Here is a 17,913-nt window from a genome sequence, read left to right as displayed (position 1 = left end):
TAGATTGCTTTTAAGTGATTCAGCCGTCATGAGTCTTTTTCTCTTCAAGGTACTGTGGCTCAAAGTACCCCACATCTCCTGTCTGGTCTAGAGATAATGCGGAATTTATGGAAAGAGAATGGAATGAGGTCAGGGTGTTGGACTACATTCCAGCTCTGTTATAAGGCCTTGGACAGGTCCCTTCCTGCCCCTAGGCTTCAACTTTCCCATTAGTACAAGGAGGTGGCCCATACCAGCTCCAAACCCCAGTAGAGTTTAGGGCTTCTCCAAGACCCCATCTATTCCTGGGGTATGCAGAAGGGTTAGCATTTGGGGCAGAGACCAGGTTCCAAACCTGGATTTGGTGCTTTGCCAGCTGGGTGACCTTAAGCAGCTCCTGCACCTTCCTGGAGTCTCAGTTCCCTCACCTGTAAAAAGGCTGAAATCAGCTGGGCGCTGGTGGTACGCAACTATAATCCTAACTACTTGGAAGGCTGAGGCAGGTAGATCGAAAAGTTCAAGGCCAGCCTCAGCAACTTAATGAGTCTCTGTCTCAAAATGAAGTCAAATAAGGGCTGGGGATGTAGCTCAGTGGTAAAGCATCCCAGGGTTCAATCCTTAGTACTAAAGACAAACAGAACAAAGGCCGACATCTTCTTGGGTTACGGTGAGAAAATGGGACCTGGCACTTGGCAAGCCCTTGCTAAATGACAGCAGTAATTAGTTTGTAATTTAATTTGGTACTTGGGATTGAACCCAGGAGTGCTTTGCCACCAACCTACACCTCCAGCCCTTATTTTACTTTTTATTTGAGATAGGGCCTCACTAAGTTGCTGCTGAGGCAGACCTGTGATCCTCCTGTGAGTTGCTGGGATTACGAGACTGTGCCTGGTTTAGTAGTTTTCGGCTGTTGGTACGGTGTGCATGCCTGTGTCTCTCTCCATGTGGGATAGCAGCTGGGGAGAGGAAGGTTCCATGAGACTGTTTCACTGGGCTGGGCTCAGTTCAGGGGTGTGAGTTCCAGACCGGAGTTAACTCCTGTGTTGGTCTGGACTGGGGCCTTTCAGAGTTCAGAGGTCAGCTAAAGTTCCAAGGTCTCTGGAATTGTGATGAGTCTGGGGGATAGAGCAGAGGCTGTAGGCCACTTTTCCCACCTCCCTCCTGGTTTTGCTGTTTCCAGAGCACTGGGGACAGGTTGGAACAAAGCTGGAAGTAAGGGTCAGCCAAATGTTCTGCATTCCCCACAGCCCCAAAGTAAAAAGCAGCACAGTCGAGGGTATGGCAAGAAGAGGGGAATCTTTATTTTGGTTATAAAAGGTTGCAGACAAGCAGCCCCCAGCCCTGGGCTCAGCTGGTTTTCCTACACCTGGCCTGGTTTCCTTTAGGTCTTCTAAGGAACAGGGTGCTGTGCAGAGCCAGCTCCATCCCTCAGTGCCTGGGGCAAAGGATACAGGCTCCCTCCTTGCATCCTACCTACTGGGGGAGGGGATGGGGCCGTGGGAACAGTGTCAATCTGGTTGTGCTTAGAACAGTCACCAAACTTGTTCAGCAGCGTCATCAACACCCCAGACGGCTCCTTATGAAACCTGCTCAGCTTGACTATGGCTATGCCTGATTTGGTGGGGGGTGCAGGCTGTAAGGCAAGATTCCTGAAGAGTCTTGACACTTCACAAATCTGGGGAAGGGGAAGGAAGGGGCGGAAGGGAGGGAGTTTCAGCATCATGTTACAGGTATTGTGCTGACGGCTGCATTATGGCTTCCTACACTCTGGCCAGCATGGAGTGGGGGTGGGGCAGAGGCCAACCCCGCCCCGTCTTGGGGGCCCTAGAGAGCACACACTGTAGGGCAGGCGGGGGCAGAGCCTGTAGGCACAGATGGTGGCAGGTGGGCCACAGGTTAGGCAGGTGGAGGTGCCGGGTGCCTGGCTCCCCCCAGGCCACTCCTGGAGAGGCAGAGAGCAGCGGTCCTCAGGAGGTCCTTAAGCCCCTGCACACACTGGAGATCCCGGGCAGGACGGCAAAGAAGGAGAAGAGAGGGTTAGCAGGATGGGAGGAGAGAGGGGACCTAAGGGGCCCATGGTGGGGACAGGGGCTGCCACAGCGCCTGCCTCTCCATCAGAGAAGGGCCAGGGCTTGGGCAGCAGGCAACCAAGCAGGAGAGAAAACAGGCAGGTGAGAGAAAGCTCAGCAGGGACAGAAAGCCAGGACCAGCAGTGTTAGTGACCAAGGGCCCCTGTACACCAGGACACCACCGTGACAGGCCCAGGCACCTCAGAGAAGGTGCCGCATCCTCCCCAACCTCACCCTTCACCTCCTTGTCCAGCAGGACAGCTGCTCTGAGAAGTCACTTTCTCAGCCCAGCCCAGGGCAGGACTAAGATCCTTCCGCTCAAGGGGAGCCCTGGGGACCTGCCACCACCAGCACACACACCGCACCACACACGGACAGATGGATGGGCTCCATGGGGTTGGCGAGGCATGCGGTGAGGATGAATGGTGTGTGAGGGGAGCGGGCAGTGCTGGCCGCCGGCGAGATACGTCTTACCAGCTAACCCTCTGCAAAGAGGCCTGTTAGCTCCCCTCAGGCTGTGCAGGAGATGGCAAAATCCTGACAGGTGTCCTCCTGGGGGAGATACCAGAGAGGTGGGCCAGGGTTACGAGTTGTCTGGCTGGGCCCTACTGCCCAGGCGGGGGTTGGGGGGTGCCAGGGAGGCTCTGCTCACAAACTGGAATCCACCATCTCAAACATTTCCTTAGCATCTGAGGAGCATCTGAGGGCTCCAAGCCTCTGAGGCAGGGGAAGGGGGAGGGGGTGAAGAGGGGACAGGAGGGCTTCGCCACAGCCTCCTCTACTCTGCCTCCCACAGACAGAGCTCCATGAGGGGAACTTCAGTCAGACCTTTCTCTCTGTCTCCCCAGGGAAGACAAGAACGAACCCAGGGCTGCCAGCTGCCTGAGCAAAGGAAAAGCAAACAAAAACCAAACCAAAGCAAATCAACTCTTAAAAACAAAAAGTTTTATTACAAGCAGAAACAAAGAATACTGGCTTAAATAAAAGGCAGGTGGGAGCCCCATCCTCCAGCCAGCTTCCTCCCCACCTCCCAGGGTCACTGCATGAGGGCCCGGGTCCTGAGGCTGGGGCGAAGCTGGTTCTCCCAGAAGGGCCCTCTGCTGGGGGCCACTTTCCAGTTCTGTGACTCTGGCCTCTGGAGCAAGGAAGGACAAGATCCGGTGACTTCCTATGTCACTTTCCAAGGGCTTCAGCCCACTTGAAGGGCCAAGGAGGAGGCTAGGGGATAATTCTTTTTTCTTTTTTTGTGTGGTGCTAGGAATTGAACCCAGGGCCCTGTGCCTGCGAGGCAAGCACTATACCAACTGAGCTATATCCCCAGCTCTCAGTAATTCTCTATTTGATAAGAAACTACATTTTCCAGCAGGAGGGACATCCTCGGAGCTTCTGGCCCAGATTAGGTCACCCTTCACAGGCCTTTTGGCCCATCCTGCTCCTTCCTTCCTATTCTCTGGGTGGAAGCCCCCAGCTGGCAGAAACACCTTGTCCTCTCGTCCCTGGCACTGGGTCCCACACTTAGAGCTCTGAGGAGGGGGTGTGGCTTTAGGATGAATGGGGCCACTCCTCAAAGCCATCACCCCACCCACCACACCCAGCCTCAGCCTGTCTGGACAGGTCTTAGCTGGAAGCCTAACCTGGGGGCTGAGTGGCAAGAGATGGGTGGTAGAGTCCCCAGTCCCTGGCTGTCTGAAGTCCATAGAGGAGGAAAAGAGGATGGGGTCTGAGTCCCAGTGGGAGGACAGGGGTCTCCTGTGACCAATGCATGTTCCCTGTCCCATGGCTTAAGTTGCTCCTGAATCCAAGGGGGGAGCAAGGAAAAGGGGCAGCCCAGGGGATGTGGGAGTCAGCCACACTCATACAAGAGCACACAAGCACACGCACACACACATGCACTCACAGCCAGAAGGTCTCTTGTAATAAACTTATTAAAACCAACTAGCCTGCTGATACCCCTTCACCTGGCCACTACACAGATAGCAACATGACTGACTACTTTTTCCACTTAAAAAAGGCTATGTAGAAAAGAGGTCTATAAAATTGTGCAAAATACCCAGCAGTAATAAACCCATTTCAAGTATTGCCAGCATGAGAATAACCCGTCTACCCCCAGCCCTGACTTGGGAGACACATAGTAGGGGCAGCCTGGGACCCTTCAGAGAGACTCCACGGGCAGGGCAAGGGTCAGGACCCCCTTCCTACTGTGCTGCCCAGGACTCTACAGGAGCTGAGGTTCTGGCTGCCTGGCTGGCTGCCCCCCCATTTCCCACTGGAACCCCAGCCCCATCCTATTGGTCAACTCCAAAAACAAACAAACAAAAGACCGAAACCCCAATAGTAGAAAGAACAATGATCATCATAAAGAGAAGGCAGGAGCCCCACACCAAAGCAGCCCACTGATACCTCCTCTCTGTGGTCTCAGGTCCAGAGCTGCTGCTCAGTAGTCCTGTTTCACCTGAGGCCCCAGCTCAGCAAGGCCCAGGCAGTGGCCCACCTGGGAGGCTTCCCGTTCAGCTCACGCCCTCTCTCACACAGGCTCACCCTGGCACTGGCGGAGACTTCACATAGTCCCCTGTGGCCTCCTGAGGCTCTGGCTCTCCTATCATTCCTGTCACTGATCAGCTGAGACCTAGGGCCCAAGGCTGGTGGGAACCTGGGTTTGGGGAGCAGAGGGTTCAGCCAGGGAATGGTTCAGGAAAAGCCACGCAGAGTGGAAAATAAATACGAAAAGACTCCAGTCTTTGGCAGCTCTGTTTCCCTTGGATGGAATGGGGAGGTCCTGGCAGGTGTGGAGGGCGGCAGGCGAATACGGAGGGGTGGACAGGCCAGCAGGCACCAAGTACTGAGCCGCATTCAAGGGTGGGCCTCCTACCATGCTGGCATCTGGCTTGGCTCCACAGGCTGGCTCATCACTTCTGATGGGCGAGGGCAACACGGTGTCAGACTGCACGACATCCCCTCCGGTCAATCAGGCTTCCAAAACACAAGGGCACAATGATACATGAGGACTGCGTCCAATGCCAAAGCTCCAGGCCAGGAGCTAGATGGCAGCGTCAACGCTTGGCCAGGGAAAGACTGGTCCTAGCAAGGCTGAGGAAAGGGAAGCTGCTCTCTGTCTGGGGCTAAGGTGCTCCCTCTGAAAGGCCTCTCTGTCTCTGGACACCTAGTTTTGGCCACAACATTTATCCACTGTTAATTCAAACTCACCCACCTGTCTGATTGGCTAACAAGCCAAGCTGCAGGTGAGGGAAAAGCAAGGCATAAGCATCTGGAAATTGTGAAATTCCTGCTGTCCCTTCCCCACTATGCAGGACAGGTCACAGGAGTACTGGATGGGACCAAGCACTGCAAGGATGGGGGAGAAACAGAGGACCGTGCAGGCAGGTCTCGTCCTAGCAGTGTCCTCAGCAATTTCACTCCTGTTCTGGAGCTCTGGTGCCCCCTGGTGTCAAGATGGACAGGGGAACTTCCCAGCAGGGTAGACACCCCACCCAGTGCCACCTGGAAAGGCAGCAGTGTTCAAGTGTGGCCACAACAGTCCCTGTGATCATCCCTGAGGGTAGGAATTATATAGAATATCTAATAGTCCTTAATATTTGTACTTAATTTTTTCCTACAAAGAGTTCATGTGACCAAAAATGACAAAACTTGCACAAATTTCTTATGTGACAAATGTGGAATGCATTCTGCATGGGACAGTGGGCAGAGGGTGTCTAGTGTAGGGAGGGAGTCTGTCAAGGTCCAGAACCTCCGTGAGGACGTGGATCTGTGGACCTACACAGCCTCCCTCCACTGGGACCTCTCTCCTGCACCCTGGGCTTACCTGGGAGGTAGGGGCCCACAGAGCACAGCACAGCAGTTGGTGATAATACTTTTATGGCTGTAGGGGTTGACAGAGGCCCTCACCGCCCCTCTTGCTGGACCACGAGCCTTTGATCGCAAGCATGAAGGAGGCCTGGGTCAGCTCTACTTTTTTTTTTTTTTAAAACATGATGCTGGAGATTGAACCCAGGGCCTAGTGCATATTAAGCACACACTTTACCCTAGATTCCTACCCCTACCTTCCCCTCAACTCCAGTACTGGGTATTGGAGTCAGAGCCTCATGCATGCTAGGCAAGTGCTTTACCAGTGAGCTAAGCCCACAGCTATTTTTTGGGGGTCCATTTTTTCTTGCTTGCTTTTTTTTTTTTTTTTAATACTGGGGATTGAACCCAGGGGTGCTTTGTCACTAAACTACATTTCCCAGTCCTTTTATTTTTATTTTGAGATAAGCTCTCACTAAGTTGCTGAGGCTAGCCTTAAACTTGTGATCCTCCTTCCTCAGCATCCCAAGTAACTGAGATCACAGGTATGAATGTCTGGTTTTCTAGAAGCTGGGGAAAGTCTACCAACTGTGAAACCAGTTCTGGTTGAACTATTAGAGGGACATGTCTTTAACACAGATTATTCAATGACAATGTGGGAGACCACCAGATGTCAGGGGGTCCCCAGCAGAGATCAGAAGGCCTTAACCAGGACAGAAGACAATAGAACCAAAGAGAAGTCTCCAGAGGAAAGTCTATGGGTCAATCTCTCCCTCCCTCCTCTGGGTAAGTATTTTAATGCACAGGGGCTCAGGCTGACCTGGCTGTGAAACCCTGACCCCCGCCACTCACTAGCTACATAATCCTGGGCAGATCATTTCTCAGTCTGTCATCATTTGAAAAACAGGGACAATATTAATTCTAAGCTAATACTACTAATTCCTCAGACTAGTGAATCATTAGACCAAAATCTGGCCGATCTCTAACCCTGTGAAGTCTGCTATCAAAGGCACTGAGGGGTTTAGCAGTGAAGACCTGCCTAACTAAAAACCCAAATGGCCCTAAACTTATCGTGCTGTAGCACTTCCTTTTGCTTAAGCTGGAAATACCCTACAGAATCAGCACCCAGGAAACCACTCTGGGACATGCTGGGCTGATGTCATTTCTGCTCTTGCAAATCACCCAGCACAGGATCCGTCAATGCGTGTTGAATTTTGTTTCCCAGATGAGAGGCCGAGGTCATGGAATGTGTTTTCTTTGGATCATGGCCCTCTGATCAGTATCAGATGGTGAACCAGGGAGCACATGCTCTGGTTGCTTTTTATTGTTTGGAGGATGGGGAGGGGAAGCAGTCTGGAGCTGGGGGAGGGAGGGTCAGTGGAGCCCCACTGCCCTCTCTGCAGTTCTCAATATGAAAGCCTCAGGGAGCCACAGTCACAGCACTGCTGCCTGCAGGTGTAGGCATGGCAGAGGAGAGCAGGGCTGTGACTTCTGGGCACCCGACCCTGGCTCTGCCCTTTCGCAGCCGTGTGACCCTGAGGCACATCTCTCAGCCATCCAGTAGAGGAAAGGCATTCCTGCGGCTTCTGCATAGGCTAGGCAAAAGGACCTGAAGAGATGATGGGGACTTCAGGGATTCCATAAGCGGCCACGCACTGGCCAGCCATGAGTGCTGCCTCTGCGGGGCACTGAGCAGAACTTGGGGAAACTCAGGAGGCGGCTGCACTGAGGGGCCCAAAGCACGTGGGGATCCCAGGAGCTCGCATAGAGAGTTCCAGGCCGGGGAACAGGTCTGGCCACCCTTCACCTCACCCAGGCTGCCCCGGCGGTCTCTGCCAGGCAGGGCTGCCCTTGGCCACCCCAGGCTCCCTTGGCCCAGCTTCTGCCTTACTCACATCCTCGTTAGTTGTCAGGTTGGAGGCGACGAGGTAAGTGTGAAACCCTGAGAGGCCCAGAATGGACCAGATGGAGAAGAAGCAGATCACCAACTCCAGCACAGTGGGACAGTCAAGGACATCACGGAGGAGCGGGGTGGGAGCCTCCCTGGGCCTGGGAGCTTGCCACACTCCTCCTTTCTCAACATCCTTCTCTGGAGTTACTTCCCAGACAGGTGACAAGTTTTGGAAGCTTTCTGTGGCCCAGTCACCACTTCTCAGCAGGATCACTTGCTGGTCCCCAGGAGGGGTAGGGAGTTCCCTCCAGAACAAGACAAGAGTGGGATGATGGACAGCAGAGGAAACTGAGGATCCCAAATGTGGAGCCTCAGACATAACACAGCCCAGGGAGCTCAGTGTGCTTTCTTTCAGGTCCCTGAAGATGGGACAGAGCTTCCTGGGAGTTCTCAGTCAACTCAGCCCCCAAGCCACCCCATTTAGGATGGGCCCCAGCCTGGCATGAACAGAAGCAGCTGGTCCATGGGATTCTAGGGGTCAGATACAGACTCCACTGCTCCCTCCGGGGACCTGCTCCAGGGCAGGGGCCTTGGTTCCCACCCAGCTAACAAAGGATATCTTGCTGGTGTCTCCTTCAGAGTGGAGAGGAAGTTGCTTCTCTGAGAGCCTGGGAGAAGAAAAGAAGAAGACACAGCTCAGAGGGGCGGTGTCCCCAGGCCTTGACCCCACTGAGCTTGCCACTCAGCCCCTCCTGCTTCCCTCTGCCCTCCCTCCAACTCACGCAGAGTCAGGTGAGTGACCACGCAGGCGAAGATGAAGGCCGTCAGGAATGAGAGGGAGAGAATAAACGCATAGAAGAAGCGGTAGTTCCGTCTCCCCACACAGTTGCCCACCCAGGGGCAGTGATGGTCAAACCGCTCTGGAAAAGGCCAGGGGATGGGTTAGTGTGTCTGGCCTCCAGCAGCACGGGTGTCTAGAGTCCTCAACCCCTCCGCTCTCCATACCAGCAGGCTCCGTCCCTCAGACACGCCTGGCTTTGGGTCTGCCACGCACTGGTTCCCACTGCCTGCGAAGCCACTTCCTTAAAAAGTCCCCTGGGCCCCCAGATTAGGTGGAGGCCCCCTGTTGTCTGCTCCATTGCTCCTCTTCACAGCACTGGGCCCATGTGTGTTTAGATACTTAGTCATGATCACCAGACTGGCTAACTGGCCCTGCCTTGATTATAAGCCCTGAGAGGGGCTGTGGGACCCTCATACAGTGCTGAGTCCCCAGGGTCCATCACTGTCCTTGGGACAATGACCCTACAAAAAGTACAGGCTGCCTGACCTGCTACTTCAGCCACATGCCATCAGCCAATGACCCTGTCCCCTCTTCTAGGACTAGAGGTCCAGGGAGGGGCTGGGCCGCTATGTACCTCTCAGAGAGCAGGCATCTGGGCCAGGGCTGAGCTCACACCAGGGCTATGTCCCTGGGGTGGGCCACACCCAGACTGGTGAGGAAAGTCCCTGTGGGAATGTGGGTCACAAACCCGTTGCAAGGGCTTCAGGCCAAGACTAGTGCCCTTAGAGGAGGCGGGTGGGGCAGACTCTCAGGGGTGAGTGACGCCCACTGAGTCACCCCCTGTGCTGCCCGCCGTCTGGGTGTTCCCCACTGCTCTCTCCGCGTGGGACGGTGCTGAGCTGGCACAGTGAGCTCACTGCCCTGAGAACTGTGCACTGTCACCATGGCTCAGCTCAGCTCACCTGGGTCCTTGCACAGTGTTTCCCGTATGGCCCACTCCCAGGGGACCTCCTTGGGTCCCCATCAGAGCTGCACAGCCTCTGGAGAGCAGGGCAAGGAGACAAAGCAAGCACTAACGTGTGGGTCGGGGTGCAGTTTCCAGTCGCAGTTACATCCTCACCACTTCACCAGCTTGACCCTAGACCCTCCCCAACACTGGGAATCACAGCAAAGTCTACAGTACCGCTGGCCCTGGGCCGCTGGGTGGTAAACCATTCTCTTTCCGGTCCAAATGTATGAAGTGTGAGAAGCTGGATGACTGAGGACCAACCGAAGCCAGGAGAAATGTTCAAGGTCTCTGTCTGCCCCACACTTCAGAGCTGGGGGTTAAGGGACCTGCCAATCCTGATGCCACTGGTTACACTCAGAGCCAATCCTCCGTCAAGGCAAATCTGAGCAAACCAGACTTCCTGCCCCGCCCTGGATTTCAGACACTGCCCACCATGCCCTATGCATGACCTGCTGTCCCCAGGACTCAGTCTGTATCAGGCATCCCTGCATCCCTCCAAGGCCTCCCACTCACCCACACAGTTGTCGCAGACGCTGCAGTGTGAGGTCCGGGGCGGCCGAAACATCTTGCAGGTGAAGCAGTACTTGAGCTTCACCATCTGCCCATTGATCATCACCTCCCGCGTCCGAGGGGGCGGCCGGTATGTGAACTGCCTGTGTTGTCTGAGGGCAGTAAGAGAGAAAGGTAGAGGGTACCCAGGCAGCCCAGGGCAGGACCTGGCCAGATGGAAGCCCCTGCTGCCTGGCCACAACAGAAGCCTCAGGGAAACTGTCCCAGGAACAAATGGAGGTGTGTCTGTTCCTGGCCTAAGGCAGGGACAAATATGAAGAGCTGCTACCAGGTCCTGAGGCTTCTCATGCAGCAGGCACTCTGTTGACGCTTAACACAGCTCCTCACACTCCTGCTAGCCTTGCTCAACTCTGAGAAGGGCCACCAGAGATGGAGTCCCCAGGAAAGTTGAGTGAGATAAGTTCAGGCACATCCTATCAAGTGTGATCTAGGTCCCAGTTCACGGAAGGTTCAGGAGATAGAGGAACAAAGTAAACACCACGAGGAAACAATCAGATCTAAAACCAGACGCCTCACAGACCACTGGTCTGGTCTCTAACAAAAAGTCAATGTCACTTATAAAAAGAGGAGAGATGGTTCAACATTAAGAAAAGACACAGGGCTGGGGCTGGAGCTCAGTGGTAGAGCGCTTGTCTCCCACGTGCGAGGTACTGGGTTCCATCCTCAGCACCACATAAAAATAAAAAGAAAACAGATATTGTGTCCATCTACAACTAAAAAATATTTTTAAAAAAGACATAAATAAATGTAATACATGATCTTTGAGTGGATCTTGTTTGAGAAAAGAAACAAAACAAAAAGTCCAACAGCAACAAAAGGTATTTGGAGGGCAAGTAGGCAAATCTGACTGGGTTAAAAATTAGGGAATTATTAGCTGCGCACAGTGGTGGCCCCTGTAATCCCAGCAACTCAGGAAGCTGAGGCAGGAAGATAATAAATTCAAAGCCAGCCTCAACAACTTAGCAAGACCCTGTCTCAAACTAAAAAATTAAAAAAGGGCTTGAGGAGGGCTGGAGTTGTAGCTCAGTGATAAGCACCCCGGGTTCAATCCTTAGTACCAAAAAAAGGGAACTATTAATTTCCCTAGGTATGACAATGGAATAACGGGTTGTATAGGAGGTGCCTTAAATTTTGAAGATGTGTGTTGAAATACTTAAGAGTAAACTCTCTATGATATATTGGGAAATGGTTTAATAAAAATATACGGGGGCTGGGGTTGTGGCTCAGTGGTACAGCGCTTGCCTACCATGTGTGAGGCACTGGGTTCCATCCTCAGCAGCACATAAAAAAATAAACAAATAAAATAAAGGTACTGTGTCCGTCTATAACTAAAAAAGAAAAAGAATATATACATATGACATAAATAAGACATTATTAAGAATTACATCACTGGATCTAGATGGTTAATGCATAGGAATTTTTTTTATTTCTTTTTTTTTTTTTTTGGTGCTGGTGCTGGAGATTCGAACCCAGGGGTGTACACACCTCAGCCCTTTTTATTTTTTAGAGACAGAATCTCATTAAGATGCTGAGGCTAGCTTTGAACTTGTGATCCTCCTGCCTCAGCCTTTGGAGTCACTGGGATTATAGGCATGTGTCACCATGCCTAGCTCCAAGACCTTTTTATTTTTTTAATATTTTATTAATTTTTTTTTCTTTTGTACTAGGGACTGGTTCCAGGGGTGCTTCACCACTGAGCTGTAACCCCAGTCCCTTATTTTGAGATAGGGTCTCACTGAGTGGCTGAGGCTGGCTTCAAGCTTATGATGCTCGTGCTTCAGCCTCCTGAATAGCTGGGACCACAGTTGTGCACCACTGTGCCTGGCAAAAGCACTTTTAAGAATTTTTGTTCCTGGGTTGGGGTTGTGGCTCAGCAGTAGAGCACTTGCCTAGCATGTGTGAGATATTGGGTTTGATTCCCAGCATAACATAGATAAAGTAAAGGTCCACTGACAACTTAAAAAAAAAAAAAAGAAGAAGAAAAATGAATTTTGTTCCTTGAAGATATCATTAAAAGAATGAAATGGCAATTTCAGAGTAGGAGGAAATATTTATAAAATATTTATCTCATGAAGGACTTCTATCTAGATAGTATTCCAGTAAGTCAGTAAGAAAAGTCAGACAACAGAATACAAATGTGGAAAAACACATAAGCAGGCATTTCCTAAACAAGGTTGTTCTAATGGCCAATAAACACATAAAAAGGTGCTTATTATATTCATTAATCAGCAGGGAAATACAATTTTCAAACCATAATATGCTATTATTACACATGTACCAGAATGGCTAAAATGAAAAAAATTAAAAATACCGAGTATTGATAAAAAGGCGATTATCAAGAATACAAGCAACAATAGGTGTTGGAGAGGATGTGGGGAAAAAGGTACACTCATACATTGCTGGTGGGGCTGCAAATTAGTGCAGCCACTCTGGAAAGCAGTGTGGAGATTCCTTAGAAAACTTGGAATGGACCCACCATTTGACCCAGCTATCCCACTCCTCGGCCTATACCCAAAGGACTTAAAATCAGCATACTACAGAGATACAGCCACATCAATGTTCATAGCTGCTCAATTCACAATAGCCAGACTGTGGAACCAACCTAGATGTCCTTTAATTGATGAATGGATAAAGAAACTGTGGTATATATATACAATGGAATTATTACTCAGCTATAAAGAATAATAAAATTATGGCATTTGCAGGCAAATGGATGAAATTGGAAAATATCATGCTAAGTGAGATAAGCCAATCTCAAAAATCCAAAAGGCGAATGATCTCACTGATAAGCGAATGGTGACACATGATGGGGGGTGGGAGGGGGTGAGGAAGGAGGGACTGTATAGAGGGAAAAGAGGGGTGGGAGGGGGGGGGGGAAGGAAAAAATAACAGAATGAATCAAACATCATTACCCTATGTAAATGTATGATTCTGCAAATGGTATGCTGTTACTCCATGTACAAACAGAAACAACATGTATCCCATTTGTTTACAATATAAATAAATTTAAAAAAATAAATACAAATAAAGATAAAAGAAAGAAAGAAAGAAAATGTTCCAAAAAAAAAAGCAAAGCAACTTGACGTCTATGACTACTTTCCACTTTGGCAGATGCACTCATCTACTCTGCTCCATCCACCAAAAGGAAGTGTACATGAGGTGACAGGTGCCCAGGGATGTGTACAAGGGTGCTCACAGCAATAATTCACATCACAGGCAAACTCTGGAACTACCCAAATATCCCAACAGATTTTTTTTTTAAAGTATATTTACACAATAGAATTTTAAACAGCAATGAGAATGAATGATTCTCTATTACGTACAATATAAACAACTCTTATAAATATCACATAAAGAAACCAGACACTACACTGGGCATAGTAGTACACACCTGTAATCCCAGTCACTCAGGATGATGAGGCAGGAAGATCACAAGTTTAAAGCCAGCCTCAGCAAAAGCGAGGCACTAAGCAACTCTGTGAGACCCTGTCTCTAAATAAAATACAAAATAGGACTGGGGATGAGGCTCAGTGGTCAAGTGCCCCTGAGTTCAATCCCTGGCGTCCAAAATAAATAAATAAATAAATAAATAAATAAATAAAAATAAATAAATAAATAAATAAATAAATAAATAAATAGGGCTGGAGATGTATCTCAGTGATAAAGCACTCTAGGTTCAAATCACAAAAAAAGGGAAGAAACGGGACTCAGGTTGTGGCTGAGTGGTACAGCGTGTGCCTAGCAAGTGTGAGGCACTAGGTTCGATTCTCCACACCACATATAAATAAATGAATAAAATGAAAGGTTTATCAACAGCTAAAAAAAATTTTTTTTTTTAAAAGAAAGGGAAAGAACAGAAAGAACCAGACACCTCAAATCACAAAATGTTCAAAACAGGCAAAAGTAATCAGTATACTGATTAGAAATCAAGTTATCCTTGGGGGCGGGGACAGTAGTCCGAAAGGGACACAAAGGGGGCTCCTGAAATGGTGGTCATATACAGTGTTTTATTTTGGCACTGATCTCGTGTGTTCGGCTTGTGAACACACACGCACCCAAGAGAACACTTATAATTAGCAGACTTTTGGTAAACTCATTATACGTCCATAAAAAAATAAGAAAGAGAAAAACAAGAAAACAAGAAAAGCTGAAGCAACAGACTGGAGGTCCCACAGCCGGCGTATTAGCAGAGCAAGAATCTGAACCCAGGTCTGCCATGTGCAAAGTCCAAGGTTCTACCCATTAAGCCTCTAGGTACCTCAGGCCACAGAGGAACAAAGTCCCCAGAGCAGTGGCTCCTTCCCACACAGAAGCCTGAGAGTCACACGGGGCAGCCAGGGATTCCCAGCTCTCACTGTGCCCCCAGTCACCACTTCCCAGCCTTCAGTGTGGCGGCTTGCCTCCCATGATTACGCGCTGAGTGCCCACCAATGTGCCGGGCACCACTCTAAGTGCCCGGCATGCACTGGTGGCCCACAGAGACTCCAGTCTCACGCTGCCGGCTGCCGGACAGACTTCCGTGAGGTCACTTCACCAGCACTTACTATTTTTTTTGTACAAGGGATTGAACCCACAGATGTTTTACTACCGAGCCACATCCCCAGTCTTTTTTAGTGTTTCATTTTGACACAGGTTCTCACTTAGAGCCCCACTAAGTTGCTGAGGCAGGACTTGAACTTGCAATCCTCCTCCCTCAGCCTCCCGAGTCACTGGGATTACAGGTGTGTGTCACTGCTCCTGGCTAGTCACCACCACCTTGACCACGGCATGTTTAAAATGGAACCCAGCCTCTGTGCACCTCCTTAAAACCCGCAGCATGAGCCCGGCGTGGTGGGGGCACACTTGCAGTCCTAGTTGTGGGGAGGCTGAGGTGGGAGGATCACTTGAGTCCATAGTTTGAGGCCAGCCTGGGTAACAAAGCAATACCCTGTCTCAAAAACAAAAACAGCATGGTAGACGGCAGGGGTTAGAGGTCAATGGATACCCTCGGGAACCTGGTTTGGTCACTGACTGGTTATGTGAGGCTGAGTCAGGTGAGCATCTCTGTGCCTCCATTTCTCATCTGTAGAACAGGAATAAAAGGCAGAATGGTGTATGAATCCTGGTTCCACTTCTTACTGCCTGGGTTTCTCCTGATACTCGTGTGAGGAAATCATCTGGCCTCCCTGTACCCAATCGCTGAACTTCGCAGGGTTGTCACAAGGATTAAGTGTGGGTTACCACTGTCAGCTCTCAGAACGGCGGAGAGGAGGAAGGGAAGCGGCGCGGGAAAGGGACACTTCGCTGAGCGCTATGTGCAGAGCACTCTGCAGACATACCTCCTTCCCTCGGGAAAACATCCCCTCAAGGTAAGATCGTGCTCCTCATCTCCAGGTTACAGCTGACACTTGTTCAGTAAGGTCGAGTGGCGAGCCCAAGGCCACACAGCTAGTCCACAGCAGAACCCAGATGCAAACCAGTTTCAAAGTCTGGGTTTGTGGTCTTTCGGGAGACTGTAAAGTGTGTTGGAGGGTGCTATTTATCCCTGCCTGGTTCCTCATTTCTACCAATGGCACAATCCAAGAGCTGGCGGGGCTTTTAACACAGCCTCTGAGTATATACTTGGTAAACACCCCTTTGCTGACTTTTTTGTTTATTTGTTTTTAAACCTGGGGGCACTCTATCACTCACCTACATCCCCAGTCGTTTTTTTTTGAGATCAGGTCTCACTAGGTTGCTGAGGCTGGCCTGGAGTCTGCCATCCTCTTGCCTCTACTTCCCGAGTCTCTAGGATTATAGATGTGTACCACTGTGCTTGGCTCTTCTAACCTCTTCAGTTTAGAGCTGAAAAAACAGAGAGGTTAGGGTATTTGCCCAAGGTCGCATAGTGGCGGCAGCAGAAAGTCCAGTCTGGAGTCTCTTTGCAGACATCTTCTTTCTTCTCATCCCTACCTGACTAGTCTCCAGGTCTGGTTGTCATCTTCCTTCCTAATCTTTCACCCTCCGTTCCCAACACAAGTGCAGGCCCAGAATCACCCACAGATGCGCTGGAAGAATCTTTGCTTTGGATTTTTTTTCTTTTGGGATTCTGGATTATCTGCATTCCATAATGAGATCTCTGAGACATGGGACCCAAGTCTAAACATGAAATTCATTTATGTTTCATATGTCCCTTATACACACAGCCTCAAAGTAAGTTTACACAATATTTTTAGTGTGGTCAAGTGTGGAATTTTCCACCCTGGTTTCATGTCAGCCTCAAAACGTTTTGGATTTTGGATTTTCAGATTAGGAATGCCCAGCCTATAAATAGCAGCCATAATTTATTTTGAGACAGGGCCTCACTAAGTAGCCCAGGCTGGCCTCGAACTTGCATTCCTCCTGCCTCAGCTGCCCAAATGGTGGGATTACAGGAGTGTGCCTTGGGTTGGCTTAGCCATTACTCTTATTGTTCTTCTATGAAACTTTACATTCCACACATGGAGTCACGAGACCTTCAGACTACTACTTATCTGAGAGTGAAGGAAGCCACAGGCCCTCTTCAGCACTGAGAGAAGTTACCAGAATCCTCACTGGATTCCCAGTGGTCCTTCCCAGGAGAGAGGGGAGCCTGCGACTCTTCCCCAAGGGAGGCAGGGAGCTCTGACCAGCATGTTCTGGCCTCCAGCAACAAGGCCTCTTTCCATTTAAAACTCTGAGAAAGAGGAAGTAAAGCTCTACTCACACAACTGCCTTAGACGGTCCGGAGACAGGGAGGCAGAGCGCGGGTACCAGCCAGGTGGGGAACGGAGGTCGCTGGACCTGGGTCAAAGGAGGCTTTGCAGGAGCAGCTGTCCCGCTGCCTCATAGTTCCCACTTGCTTGGGAAATCATTTGGGAAAGGAAATACATTGCATAGTCCTCCCATTTATTCATTCAACAAATGACTGTATTTCTTTCTTTTTAATATTTTTTTAGTTGTCAGTGAACCTTTACTTTGTTTACATGTGAGGTTTTGAGAATTGAACCCAGTGCCCCACACATGCTAGGTAAGAACTCTACCACTGAGATACAACCCCAGCCCCACAAATACTCTATTTCTAGAGCCACTGTGATACTTGCTGGTATGCAGAGAACAGTTGGACACAGTCTGTGCTCAGAATCCACAGAGAAAGATAGATTTAGAAAAAGTTAATTGTTGGAGATGTCAGTCTGATTATAACTAACTGTCAGTGTGATTATTAATTAACTAACTACTGTACTAACTTAGTACAGTATTATGTACTGTACTAAGCCTTTCATTTTCTTACTTTGGGTATATGGCACTAGAGATTGAACATAGGTCTGCTGTGTTACTGAGCTACATTCCCACCCCATTTTATTTTATTTTTTAAATTTTGAGACAGAGTCTTGGTAAATTGCTCAGGCTGGTCTCAAACTTGTGATCCTCCTGCCTCAGCCTCCTCAATGGATGGTATTACTGGCATGCACCACTGGACCTGGATTTAAGAGAGTCATTAATGGGACGTGGTGACATACACCTGTGATTCCAGCGACTGAGGAGGCTGAAGCAGGCAGGAGGATCTCAAGTGTGAGGCCAACCTCAGCAACTTAGCAGAGCTCTAAGCAACTTAGTGAGACCCTGCCTTAAAAGAAAAATAAAAGGACCAGGGATGTGACAACAGTGGTAAAGCACCTCTGGGTTCAATTTCTAGTACCGAGAGAGAGAGAGAGAGAGAGAGAGAGAGAGAGAGAGAGACTGTCTCACTTTGCTGCCCACACTGAGGCAATCCTCCTGCCTCAACCAATTCTTTGACCCAAATTGCTACATTTATTTTTTTTTAATGTATGCTGAG

General features: G+C 49.9%; 1 pseudogene across 1 annotated transcript; it reads right to left on the bottom strand.

Annotated features, from left to right (window-relative positions):
• Positions 1-1,256: 1,256 nt before the first annotated feature.
• Positions 1,257-16,926, bottom strand: LOC306664584 (palmitoyltransferase ZDHHC18-like; annotated as a pseudogene). Its single transcript, XR_013766809.1, has 8 exons — positions 16,851-16,926; positions 10,044-10,192; positions 8,523-8,660; positions 8,360-8,408; positions 7,745-7,847; positions 5,869-5,982; positions 4,918-5,018; positions 1,257-1,974 (listed from the first exon to the last, which is right to left on the bottom strand). The product of XR_013766809.1 is annotated as a palmitoyltransferase ZDHHC18-like (transcript).
• Between the last annotated feature and the right edge of the window lie 987 nt (positions 16,927-17,913).

Source organism: Sciurus vulgaris, assembly GCF_902686455.1.
Source record: "Sciurus vulgaris genome assembly, chromosome: 1".
Classification (NCBI taxonomy): Eukaryota; Metazoa; Chordata; class Mammalia; order Rodentia; family Sciuridae; genus Sciurus; species Sciurus vulgaris.
This window is presented reverse-complemented; position numbering and strand designations above follow the sequence as displayed.